This window comes from Elephantulus edwardii, unplaced genomic scaffold (genome assembly GCF_000299155.1).
Source record: "Elephantulus edwardii isolate Elephantulus edwardi_28Jun2011 unplaced genomic scaffold, EleEdw1.0 scaffold00182, whole genome shotgun sequence".
NCBI lineage: Eukaryota > Metazoa > Chordata > Mammalia > Macroscelidea > Macroscelididae > Elephantulus > Elephantulus edwardii.
Window position 1 is genome coordinate 2581085 of NW_006399932.1, and position 11748 is coordinate 2592832.

At 39.0% G+C, this 11748-nt stretch overlaps 1 pseudogene; it reads right to left on the reverse strand.

Annotated features, from left to right (window-relative positions):
• Positions 1-8959: 8959 nt before the first annotated feature.
• Positions 8960-9754, reverse strand: LOC102860161 (annotated as a pseudogene).
• Between the last annotated feature and the right edge of the window lie 1994 nt (positions 9755-11748).

The following is an 11748-nucleotide window of genomic DNA, read 5'->3' on the forward strand; positions in this document are numbered from 1 at the left end:
CCAACTCAATCAACTCCATTGTTGATGATCTTAACCTGTGTAGTTTGGGGCAAGTTGCTTAGCTTTGGTAAGCTTCAGTTTACTCCTCCATAAAATGGGTCTTAACAACAGTACCTGTGTCAAGATGTTGTAATGATTAAATGAGATGTTTGTATAGCTATTAGAAAATGCCTGGCATGATAGTAAACTATCAGCAAATAAATGTTGCCTAAGTTGATTGCTGCTGTGTGCCGTCGACTCAGAACTGACCCTCTAGAGGGTTTCAGAGGCAATAAATCACATGGGAGCCGATCCAGTGTCATAGATTAATCTATTCATGTTATTAACATTAGATCTTAATATTAATTAATTTATTTTCCTATTAATTCATTTATATTACTATATTAATGTATCCTTTAATATCTAAATATTAATCTATTATATAATTAATTAATGCTATAAAAAGTCTATGTGTGAAAAACGAATGTGTTTTGTAAACCTTCACTCAAATAAAAGATATACCAAAAATAATGTTATCTATTACTGTATTGCTAAAAAATGCAACTAACTTATCTTAGTTCCCAAAACCTAATGAATAAGAAAAGAAATTAGAAGGTTTCCTACAAAAATAGTTCTTAAGGGAGCTCTGGTTGTCTAGTGGCAAGAAGCTGCATTGCAATCCCAGAGGTATGTGGTTCTAATCCACCAGATTCTCTGCTGGAAAAGGAGGGGCAGTTTCCTCCTGTACCAGTCAGATGTGATTTGACGGTACACACAAAAAAATAATATTTTTTAAAAAAGAACAGATCTTGCATACTTGTAGACAATGGAGAAAAATTCCAAACACTTTGTTTGATGAACTATCTTAGACAACAAATTGAATTTATATATAGAAAGGCCAAAATCCAGAGTCCAGATGGCTGAAATCAGTAAGAACTGGGTTTGAATTCCAGCTCTACCTGTCTACTACCTCAGTGACCTTGCACAAGTCACTCAAATGCTTTTGTGTCTCTGTTTTCAATTTTGTTAAAGAATAATAACAGTTTCTGCTCAGAATGTTAGTGTGTGGCTGAAACAACACAAGAGTAGCTTGAGTACAAATCCTTGCACAATGGAAGTGCTTAAAAATTAGACATTCTGTTTCTTTCATTACAAAGAAAGAAAATCATGTGGCAGTTTGTTAACATACAGTTAATTAAATGTACAGCTAACTCTTGCAGAGCAACAGAAGTAACCTTTTCTCTTTAAAAATGCTTGTCTGAGGAGAGCTCTGGTGGCCTAGTGGCAAGAAGCTGCACTGCAATCCCAGAGGTGCACGGTTCAAATCCACCAGATACTCTGCTGGGAAAGGAGGGACAATCTCCTCCTGTACCAGTCAGATCCGATTTGACAGTACGCGCACGCAAACACACACACAAAACAATAAAATAATAAAAAAATTTAAAACAATACTTGTCTGTCTTTCCTAGATCAAAGTAATTTACTCAGAGCATATATCACTTTTAGACCAGTCCACCACAGAATCTGACTCTTATTATTATATTTAAACTAAAGTGGAAAAAAATCTAAGGTGAATGAAAAATGTAAATTGTCACTGAGAGTTATGATTAATATCCTGCATATATTTATGTATTTTATGATATCATTCAATCAGAGCCATGAAAGTGATATAGCAAATGTCTCAAGTTTAGCAAAAATCAAACACAATACCTTTTCTTAAAGGTTTTACAGTATTACAATAGTGTATTCATCCCACTTATCTCTTATAGGCAAGTTTGTCATATTTGTAAAAAATAGCAGCAGCAAACTGAACTCTGTATTAAGCATAAACACATCTATTCATTTACTCATTCATTTATTCATTGAATAAACATTTTCTGAATGCCAACTACATCCTTGACATTACCTTTTATTTTAAGTCCAATCGTTTATTCTTCTAAAGTTCTCACATTTATCATTAATCACATTTCATTTAAATTTCGGTATCCTCTGATAATATTAGAATCTGATTAAACCAAATTACTATTAAAAAAACTTGTTATTTTCAGGATTTTCAACATTTTCCCATTATCATCCCTCCCTGGTTTTATGTGCTTGGTCTCTGCTGTGTGGGATGTAGCATAAATTATCTGCCTTTAATAAACTGAAAAGCTTACATGCAGGGCTACCTGACAGTACCTGTTGGACCATTAGCTGCTGTAGCTCAGCCTGGAGTTGGGAGAAGAAAAATCATTCAGTGGTTCTAATACCCAAAGCTATGACAGTAATAAGTATCATGTTGTTGTTGTTGTTGTACAGCATCGAGTCTGAACTGACCGATAGCTGACCCTCCAAGGGGTTTGTAGAGGCAGTTAATCACACGGGACGAAATTGTCCATCCTTCTCCCACGGAGTAGCTGGTGGCCTTGAACCGCGTGCCTTAAGGATTGCAGCACTGCTGAAAACAAACCTAGGATGTTTACTTTAAAAAAAAGACAATCATTACAAATTAATGCTTTTTTATTTACAGAAAACCAATAAGAAATAATATTTTTAGCAAATTGGAGTAGTTGGTAGGGAATTGTGCTGCCAATCCAAATATAGACGGTTTGAATCTTCTAACTGCTCCTCAGGAGAAAGACAGGCTATCTCCTCTCCTGCAATTTACAGCCTCTGAAAATCTAGTTGGAGCAAATGGTTGTGAAGAGTCAGCTGTAAGTCTGTGTCAACTAGAAGGCAATGAGATGGGGGGGCGGGGTTTAATCCAACAGTGCCTAAGAGAAGAAATGGGGGGGTATTATTTGTGTGCCAACTGTCAAATCAGATCTGACTGGTACAGGAGAAGATTGCCCCTCCTTCTCTAGCAGAGCATCTGGTGAATTTGAACAACATATTTCTGGGATTGCTGTGCAGCTTCTTGCCATTAGGCCGCAAGCACTCCCTAAGAAATGTATTTTTAAGAAAGAAACATAGTTGTTTATTTAGTTACAAATTATTTTTTTTAAATGTGTGTGTGTGTGTGTGTGTGTACCATCAAATTGGATCTGACTGGTACAGAAGGAGATTATCCCTCCTTCTCCAGCAAAGCTTCTGGTGGATTTGAACCACTCACCTCTGGGACTGCAGTGCAGCTTCTTGCCACTAGGCCACCAGAGCTCACCACACATTATTCTTAAAATATCGCACAGTCACCTATATCCATCTGTTTGATCTATCTGGAATATTCTGTTGCTTTCAGTCTTGCACAACATCATTCTGAAGTCATCCTGACTTCCAGCCCTGTCTAGACTCCCCACCACCTAAGGGTGTTTTCACCTGGCCCTAGCAGAGAGGAAAGTGAGCACACTCTAGAAACCCCTTCATTGCCCCTTTGACTTTGCAGCTTCTCCCAACAGTGCTATGTTGTTCTTGTTGTTGTTGTTGTGTGCCTGTTGAAATAACTATGACTCATAGTGACCCTATGAACAGCTGATCTGATCCTTGCCCTAGCCTGTGCAAACCTCATCATCTCTTCCACTCTTGAGCCCATTGTTAAGGTCACTGTGTCAATCCATCATATTGACCGTCTTCCCTTCCTTCACTGACCCTCTACCTTTCCTGACATCATGTCCTTTTCCAAGGGCTGGACCCTCCTAGCAACATACCCAAGTACATGAGACAAAGTTTCACTGTCTTTTCCTCTAAGGAACACCCTAGCTGTACTCTCTCCAAGACATATTTGTTTGCTCCCATGGCAACCCAAGGAATATTTAGTCCTTTTTTCTAGCCCCACAACTCAAAGGCATCGATTCCTCTGTCATTTGTACTCACTGTCCTATTCTCAGATGCAGAGGAAGTAACTGAGAAGACTATGGCCTGCACCAGGCACACCTTAGTTTTCAAACTGACATCTTTGTTCTTCAACACTTTGGAGAGATCTTTGACCACAGAATTTTCCAATGCAACATGTTCCAGTGTTGGTTCCAAGGTTGTTGGCTGTTGGTCCAAATCAGATTAAATCATAGGCAGTTTCTATCTTTTCTCCATTTGTTATCATGTTGTCTATTGGCCCAGTGGTGAGAGGTTTTGTTTTCTTGATGTTGAGATGTAATTCATACTGAAGGCTTCAGTCCTTGATCTTCTGCAGCAAGCATTTCAAGTTCTCCTCATTTTCAGCAAGGAAGGTTATGTCATCTGTATAACGCTGGTTATTGATGAGTTTTCCACAAATCCTAATGCCACGTTCTTCCTCATGAAATTCAGCTTCTCAAATGCTTTGCTCTGCATAGAGTTTGAACAGGTATAAAGAAAGGCTGCAGACGTGATGCATGCCTTTCTTGATTTTAAACCATGCAGTATTCCTTTGCTCTTTTGGTACAAAAGCTTCTTGGTCTATGTTTAGGTTTCTCATGAGCACAATCAAGTATTTTGGGATTCTCATTCTTCTCAAGGTTAATCACAATTTGTTATGATTCACACAGTCAAAAATGCCTTTTGAGAGTCAAAAATTGTATAGATCAATACAATTGTGCTATAGTCCCTGATATCTATAGCTATTCAATTCAGTTGAAATTTTATCATTGTATATTTCCTGCTGTACAGACTGTTAATGGTCAGCTGCATAGGCTTGTGAAAAACCACCACATGTCACAATATCTCGGTTCCATCAGGTAGCAAATGAGTAGAACAATATCTTTCTACTTAACTGGAGTTTATTAGTCCATCAAGTCAAATAATAAATCTGAAAATGTTTTTAAATGTAAAGATTCTTTGAAAATGAACTTAGCATATTTATCAAGAGCGTTAGTGTTTCTTTTTTTCCCTTTTTATTCAGCAATCTTAGTTCTAGTTATTAGTCTTAACAAAAAATTTAAAATTTGGAATCATTTTGAGAATAATAATGCTCAAATATTATTTTAATAATAAAAAATGGAAAATTTTCAACATCCAACAAAGGGAAATTAGCAAATAAATGAATGCACATTGACTTGACAAAATATTACATGACCATTTTTAAATCCTTAAAATTATTCTACAACATGATGTAATAAAAAATAACATTAATACTGCTTCTTCTTCTTCTTGTTATGCACCGTTGAGTCACCTGCAACTCATAGTGACCCTATGTACAACAGCCCTAAACCCTGCTCTATCCTGTGCCAATTTTATTGTCTCTGATACACCTACCCCCATTACTCCAGTCACTGAATCAATCCATCTCATTGAGGATCTTCCTCTCCTGCGCTGTCCCTTCACCCTCCCAAGCATGACCTCCCTCTCCAAGGACTGGCCCCGCCTTGCAACATGCCCAAAGTACATCAGATGAAACCTCAGAATCCTTGCCTCCAAGGAGCAGCCTCTTAAGGACAAACTTTTTTGTTCTCCTAGCAGTCCATACTCTTCTTCAGCACCACAGCTCAAAGGCATCATTTCTTCTTCTATTATCTCTAGTCATTGTCCAGCTTTCTGATGCATAGCAAGTAATTGCAAAGATTATGGCCTGGATCAGGTGCACCTTAATCTCCAGACTGAAATCGTTGCTCTTCAGTTCTTTGGAGAGGTCTCTGACAGCAGACTTTTCCAATGCAATTCATCTTTTAACTTCTTGGCTGCTGGTACCAAGAGTGTTGATTGTAGAGCCAAGCAAACTGAAGCTGTCAACAATCTCAATCTCTTCACCATCTATCAGATCAGTGGTGAGAAATCTGTTTTCTTGATGTTGAGCTTCAATCCATATTAAATTGTATCTTCATTATCTTCTTGACCTCCAAACAACTTTTATAAGCATTTTGGTATAGTTAAAGTCCAAAAGGGGAAAGGGAGAGGGGCAAGAGGACTAAAGGTGGAAAAGGACGGAAGTCATGGGGTAGCAGTATTTAGTGGGCAAAGGGAGGGCCTGAAGGAATTAGAACAGTGGTGACTTGAAAAGATGAGGTGACAGTAGGCATACATCAATGGTGATTAATTTAATAAAACAGTGTATGTAAATGATAGAATGAAATACAATGTGAATAAGAGAATGTGTGAAACACAGTTTGCGTGAATGAACCACAATGTATATTTATTTTTAAAGGTAAAAAATGAGTATTTTTTAAAATTTTTTTATATTAAAAAATTGTTTGCTCCAAATATTGTATAAGTACTCATTACATTGAAAATGAAAAGAAAAATAAACTTCAAAAGTGGTTTGGCCCTTAGACACCCTTCAAACCTGGAGCTAAACTCACCTCTAGGGATCACCTTCCAGTCAGACAAGCCCATAAAGTGAGCGATAACACCCACGAGGAGGGTAATCCCCAGAACAATCAATAATATGAGACCAAAAGAGTAGCATTTGTTCAAAACAAAGCTTAGAAGGCACGAAAGGGCTGGAAAATAAGGGCGAATGAAGATGGAGAACACAGGGAACAAGTGGAAAGAGTAACATCACAAAACAAAATTTGTATAAGTAATTGAATGGGAAATTCAATTTTGGTTGTAAACTGTCATTCAAATCATAATAAAATGTTTGAAAGACAAGGCTATGTAAATTAAAGCTATTACTACTGTGTCTTTAGTTTGCCTCATATATGTAGATAGGCTCTGGGATCAGTCAGTAACTTAAATAAAAAGAAACTAATCAGATTAGACTTTTGTTGAATTTCAAGCAACACTTATTAGTCAATATAAGGAAAAATTCAATCTGATTTTTTTCTGCCTGTGTATGCTCAGAAAAAAAAAACACCTCAGTAATTTTAACCAGTGATTATGAAAATCATTGCCCTTTTTTAAAAAAAAAGATTATTTTATATTGGTTTGCATTCAAAATTCATAAACGTTTTATTTCACATTTCCTTCATTCGCATTATGTTTCATACAATCATTTCATACATTATATTTTATAAAATTAAAACAATGTTGAACAATGTTCCTCATTACTCTGTCTCCTCAGGTCCCCACAAGATTTTTTCCATTTCCTTTACCCCTTCCTTCCACCCACCAAGGTAATTTCCCCCTGCCCACCCTTGCCTCTCTCTGCTTCCACCCATGCCCCCTTGATTCCCCATACACGTTTTCTTAGTTATCCTTCTATTTTTACAATAATGGTCTTATGCAGTATTTGTCCTTATAAGTCTGAGTTAATTTACTCAGCATAATGCTCTCCAGTCTCTCCCAATTGGTCCCCTTTTTTATTATTCGACTATGTTGCCATCAATGTGAAGATCTATCTTACAGCTGTTATCCTTAAGATTACTGCAAAAGTACTAGTTACCTTTCACTTTTACTTCTGAACGTTATTTATTTGTTTGAAAGAATCCTCTTTGCCCATGTAAAGGCAAACTAAAGCACTTTTCTAATTCATCATCAAATACTAAGATTAACACACTTCTTAAATATAGTTTAAGGTACTAAATGTAAAAGAGGAAGAAAGTGGGGAGTGAAAGGAGAGGAAGAGAATGGAAGGAAAAGTAACAAAAGAAAAATGTCTACTATTGGTCAGCAATCTTGATCCATAAAGTTTGATTCTGAATTTAAGAGATTTGGGGTTGTTGTTTTTTTGAACATTTATAACATTTATTTGGAGAAACTGATTGTCTGTAAATGCACAACTGATAAGGCACATTGTTGTTACAAAATTGAAAGAGGAAGGATTCTGACAAAGGGCAAAGGACACAAATAAAATCCCTTATTCTTCTTCCCTCCCTCTTCACAGAACAGAGCCTTGGTTTTCAAGTCCTGTCTGCTCCTCCCTCCCCTCCTCTTGCTATCAAAACGTCTCTTAAAGAAACACATTTTTGAAATGAACTCTTTGGTGTGAAAGGATTCTATCATGTCCAAATACATGAGTCTTCCCACTGAGCGTAAGTACCCACAAGAATTCAGGTAGAACAGGAGGCCTAGACTAATGTTCTTGGCAAGATTCTTGGCCAAGCCAAGGGGGAAAGCCAGCAGAAGCAGCCCAGGAGTGACACTGCTGAGTGACAGTGGGTTACTCCTGTTGACAGGAGCCCAGAGGCGGTCAGGGTGAGTGCTGAGGCCTTTATCGGGGCTGTTAACGGGATTTGTGCCCTCTCAGCACTGCAGCTATGAGAGCAAGGACTGCGGAGACTGGAAACACAACATAATAAAAAATTAAACCCCAAATGCTGCCTGAAGAGATAAAATCATTTTTCCGTTCTCTTGGCAAGTAACAGAACAAAAAAGCAGTTAGAGAATATAGTTGCTGACTCATCCTAGCAGGACAATGGTGGTGGGGCACTAACACAAGGAGGAAAAGCATATGGACTTTCGGTCCCTGGACGTCACTGCGTCAAAGGCCCTGCTCTGCAGTCCCATCTGGATGCGGAGGAAGGTCTCTATGACATAGTTTGCGTCATTCATGTTTAGTAGTTTGTTTGTGATCAGCGTCAGTGTCATGCAGCCATGAGGTTTGCTCTCCGTGGTAACATCAGTGTCTGAAGGCAAACAGCATCACAAATGACAGTGCATTTGAACCATCTGTGGAGTCCTGTGTGGCCCATCAGTCTGTTTCCCTTGGCTTATGAGAGAGGTAGATTATCCATAAAAAATGACAGGAGAAACCCTCTTCAATAGACAAAGTGATATGGGTTCCCATGTCATCATGTACCTTAATAACATCAACAGGGAACTTACCATGAGACCCTGGTCACAAAAAGCTATCACTGCAAGAGGCACCCTCGAGACGGGACACCAGCATGCTCTTGCAGGGCAGCTCAGGGCTTGGCAAGAAGTGAATGCTCAGACTATCCTCAGTCCCCTTGTTAGTCAGTAGAACAGAGACAGGCTTTCCAAGGCCATCCACTTCCCAGGATGCCCTGCTAAACTTAACCTACACTGAGGACAAGTCTAATCTAATTCACCTTCTAGAACAGTGTGTCTTTTATGAAAAGACAATGACCACAGATGAAGAGTGTCTAACTCACCTCTTTAGAGTAATTAAGAACCAATGAGGGCCTTTGAGGAACACACCAGTTCATAAATAAGCAAGAGTCCTTGGGTGTGACAGCAAGAAAAGTCCAGATCACGTGCCTTTTTTACTGTTTAGGTGATTAGTGGTGCCTATTCCATTCAAATGAAGGTGTTTCTGGCTAAATTTCCTAATGAGGGTCCCAGGAACTAAGGCCACGAGGGCAATGGCCAACAGCTTAAGGACAGTTTCCCAGGAGAACAGAGCATCCAGAGAGGTAAAAGTGGACAGGATGGAGCCTGTCTGCACACAGATGAAATTGTAGGGGATCAAACCAATGAGGACGGAGAAGAAGAACTGCACAATGGGCATGTTCAGAATCGGGGCCGAAAGATTCAAGAACCAGTTTGGTGTCATGGGGAAAAGTCTCAAAAACAGTAAGAAGAAAATTAAGCTGCTTCTGTTCTCCGCCACCTTTTTCTGCAGCAGAGCCACTTTATTAGGAAAGTAGGAGACCACCAGCTGTTTTCCAAAAATACTGGAGAGCAGGTAACAGCCCGTAGCGCCAACCGAAGTCAACACACAGCACAGTAGAAGCCCCAGCCATGGCCCAGACATGGCACCGGCTAAAACGTTCAGGAAGCTGGAGCCAGGAATAGCAAAGCCTTGTTTGTAGAGGTAAGCGCTGCGGAAGAGCAGGAACACATAGGCTTGGTGCTCCTTCCGATACTCTCGAAGGACCTCAGAGAGTTCCCGCAGCTCTGCCAGATCTGACGGGAACCACAGTGACCTGCCGCCTGTCTCCTCGGTGGGACCCAGTCTCGGCCCACGGGGCAGGCGCGTCGACAGCAAATACAGGGCGAAGGTGCAGCCGATGAAGATCAAAAGGAGGCGGAGTATGGTGCGCATCTCGACTACCGCAGCCCTGATCCCGCGACCAAGATAAGCGAGGGACAGCAGCCAGACCACGCTGCACGCGGACTAGAGATTTTGTATAACCTTAAATAGAAAACAAAATATTTTCTGCTCATTTCCAAGTGTTTGCTTTTTAAGCACAAAGTCTTATGGAGAGAAGGGACTCTAGTGGGTAAGGAGTTTTGCCACAAACTAAAAGGCAAGTAGTTCCAATCCATCAATTGCTTGATAGAAGAAATATGGACAATCTCCTCTGGTGTGATTTACAGCCTCTGAAAACCTGCTAGTAGTGGATCAGCTACTAGTCACTTAGAAGTTGATGACACTGAACAACAATTTAGGGAAGGTGTAGTTCCTTCTTTCTTTCCAGTGGCAGGACCCCATTATCCCCCGCGCCCGAGTCTGTTTCAATTCAAAGTGACCCCCACACACTGGTTTCTGAGGCTGTAAATCTTTATGAGAAGGGTCTATTCCTCTTTCCTTTATAGCCCAGCTGGTGAACTCAAATCTCTGACTGTTCAGTTAACAGCACAACACTTAATGCATACTACCGCCAGAGCTCCTGTTTTCTAATGATAACTATACTGATTTAACTAATGAAGGGAATAGGTTTTATTGAGGGAGGAAAGAAATCTAAATTTTAATTTATGCCAAGTATATAACTTCTTTTTTACTGCTTTTATTTAACCATGCATTGGTCTTTCACAAGCTAGTTTTACTAATATATTTTTATCCTCTCACATCTAACTGACCCAAATGCCTTATTAAGTGCCCAAATCAGGTCAAGGGTAAGAGCCATTAACAGGGAAGAAAAAGCACTGAAGCTAGAACAGCTCCAACTCTGTCAAAAGGCATCATTTCTTAGGTGTACATAGGTTAAGGTTCACCAGTAAAAAAAAAAATAGTGACAAGATGACAGGGGAACTCATTCTTAGCAAACAATTTAATTATTTTGTCTGTGGATATGCACTGAAACCTTTTTAAACAAAAAAAAAATTTATTAAACCATATGTTTGATTCATTGGAGAATTTAGAAATTACATGCTAGTTACAGTTAATCTATTCTTGACATTTTCTTTTAAGAATAAGGAGTGTTTCTCTTTGCATATGCTGGTGCTCAATAAATATTTGTTAAACTATCAAACAATTGTGGTGCTGAAGAAGAGTATTAAACATGGACTGCCAAGAGAACAAACAAGTCTGCCCTGGAAAGGGTGAAACCAAGCTCCTCCTTGGAGGCAAAGATTTGGAGACACCACCTCACGTACTTTGAGCACGTTGCCAGGAGGGACAAGTCCTTGAAGAAGGACATCATGCTTGGAAGGGTGAAGGGACAACAGAGGAGAGGAAAACCCCAGATGAGATGCATTGATATAATAGCCAACGTAATGAGGATAAGTAAGTGTGTCAGAGGTAGTAAGATTGGCTCTAGATAGAACAGGGTTAAGAGCTATTGTGCATAGGGTTGCAATGACTTGGAGTCTACTCAACGGCACATAACAACAACAACCAAACAAGTGACAAAATAACTGACTTATTAAAAGTAAATTCCCAAGTTATTCCACACTGCAATTGGCTCTGATTATTAGAGCTCTACTTCTGGGGCTAATAAACCTTCTGATTGCCATAAGCACCTCTTAATTCAAAACACTGGCTAATAAAAAAGTATCTAATTTTTTATAATGGAATTTCAATAACATGCTTTGCAAAATAAAGAAATAATATAAATAGATACAAGATACATAACTTAAAAATATATCTCTTCTAAGGACTTCCAAATTAACTTTTGCTATGAATGGCCCTTATTTCAATAGTTCAAACAAAGAAAAGTGTTAATTTATGTTTAGGATTACACTAGTTCTTTGTCTAATCAACTACCTTCTGTTTATATGTTTTCTCACAGTGGAAGTGGAGATGATGCTACTTACTGCTTCACAGGAGTCCTGTGTGAATGAATTGGGTAGTGTTTTTACAGCACTGCCTAAGTG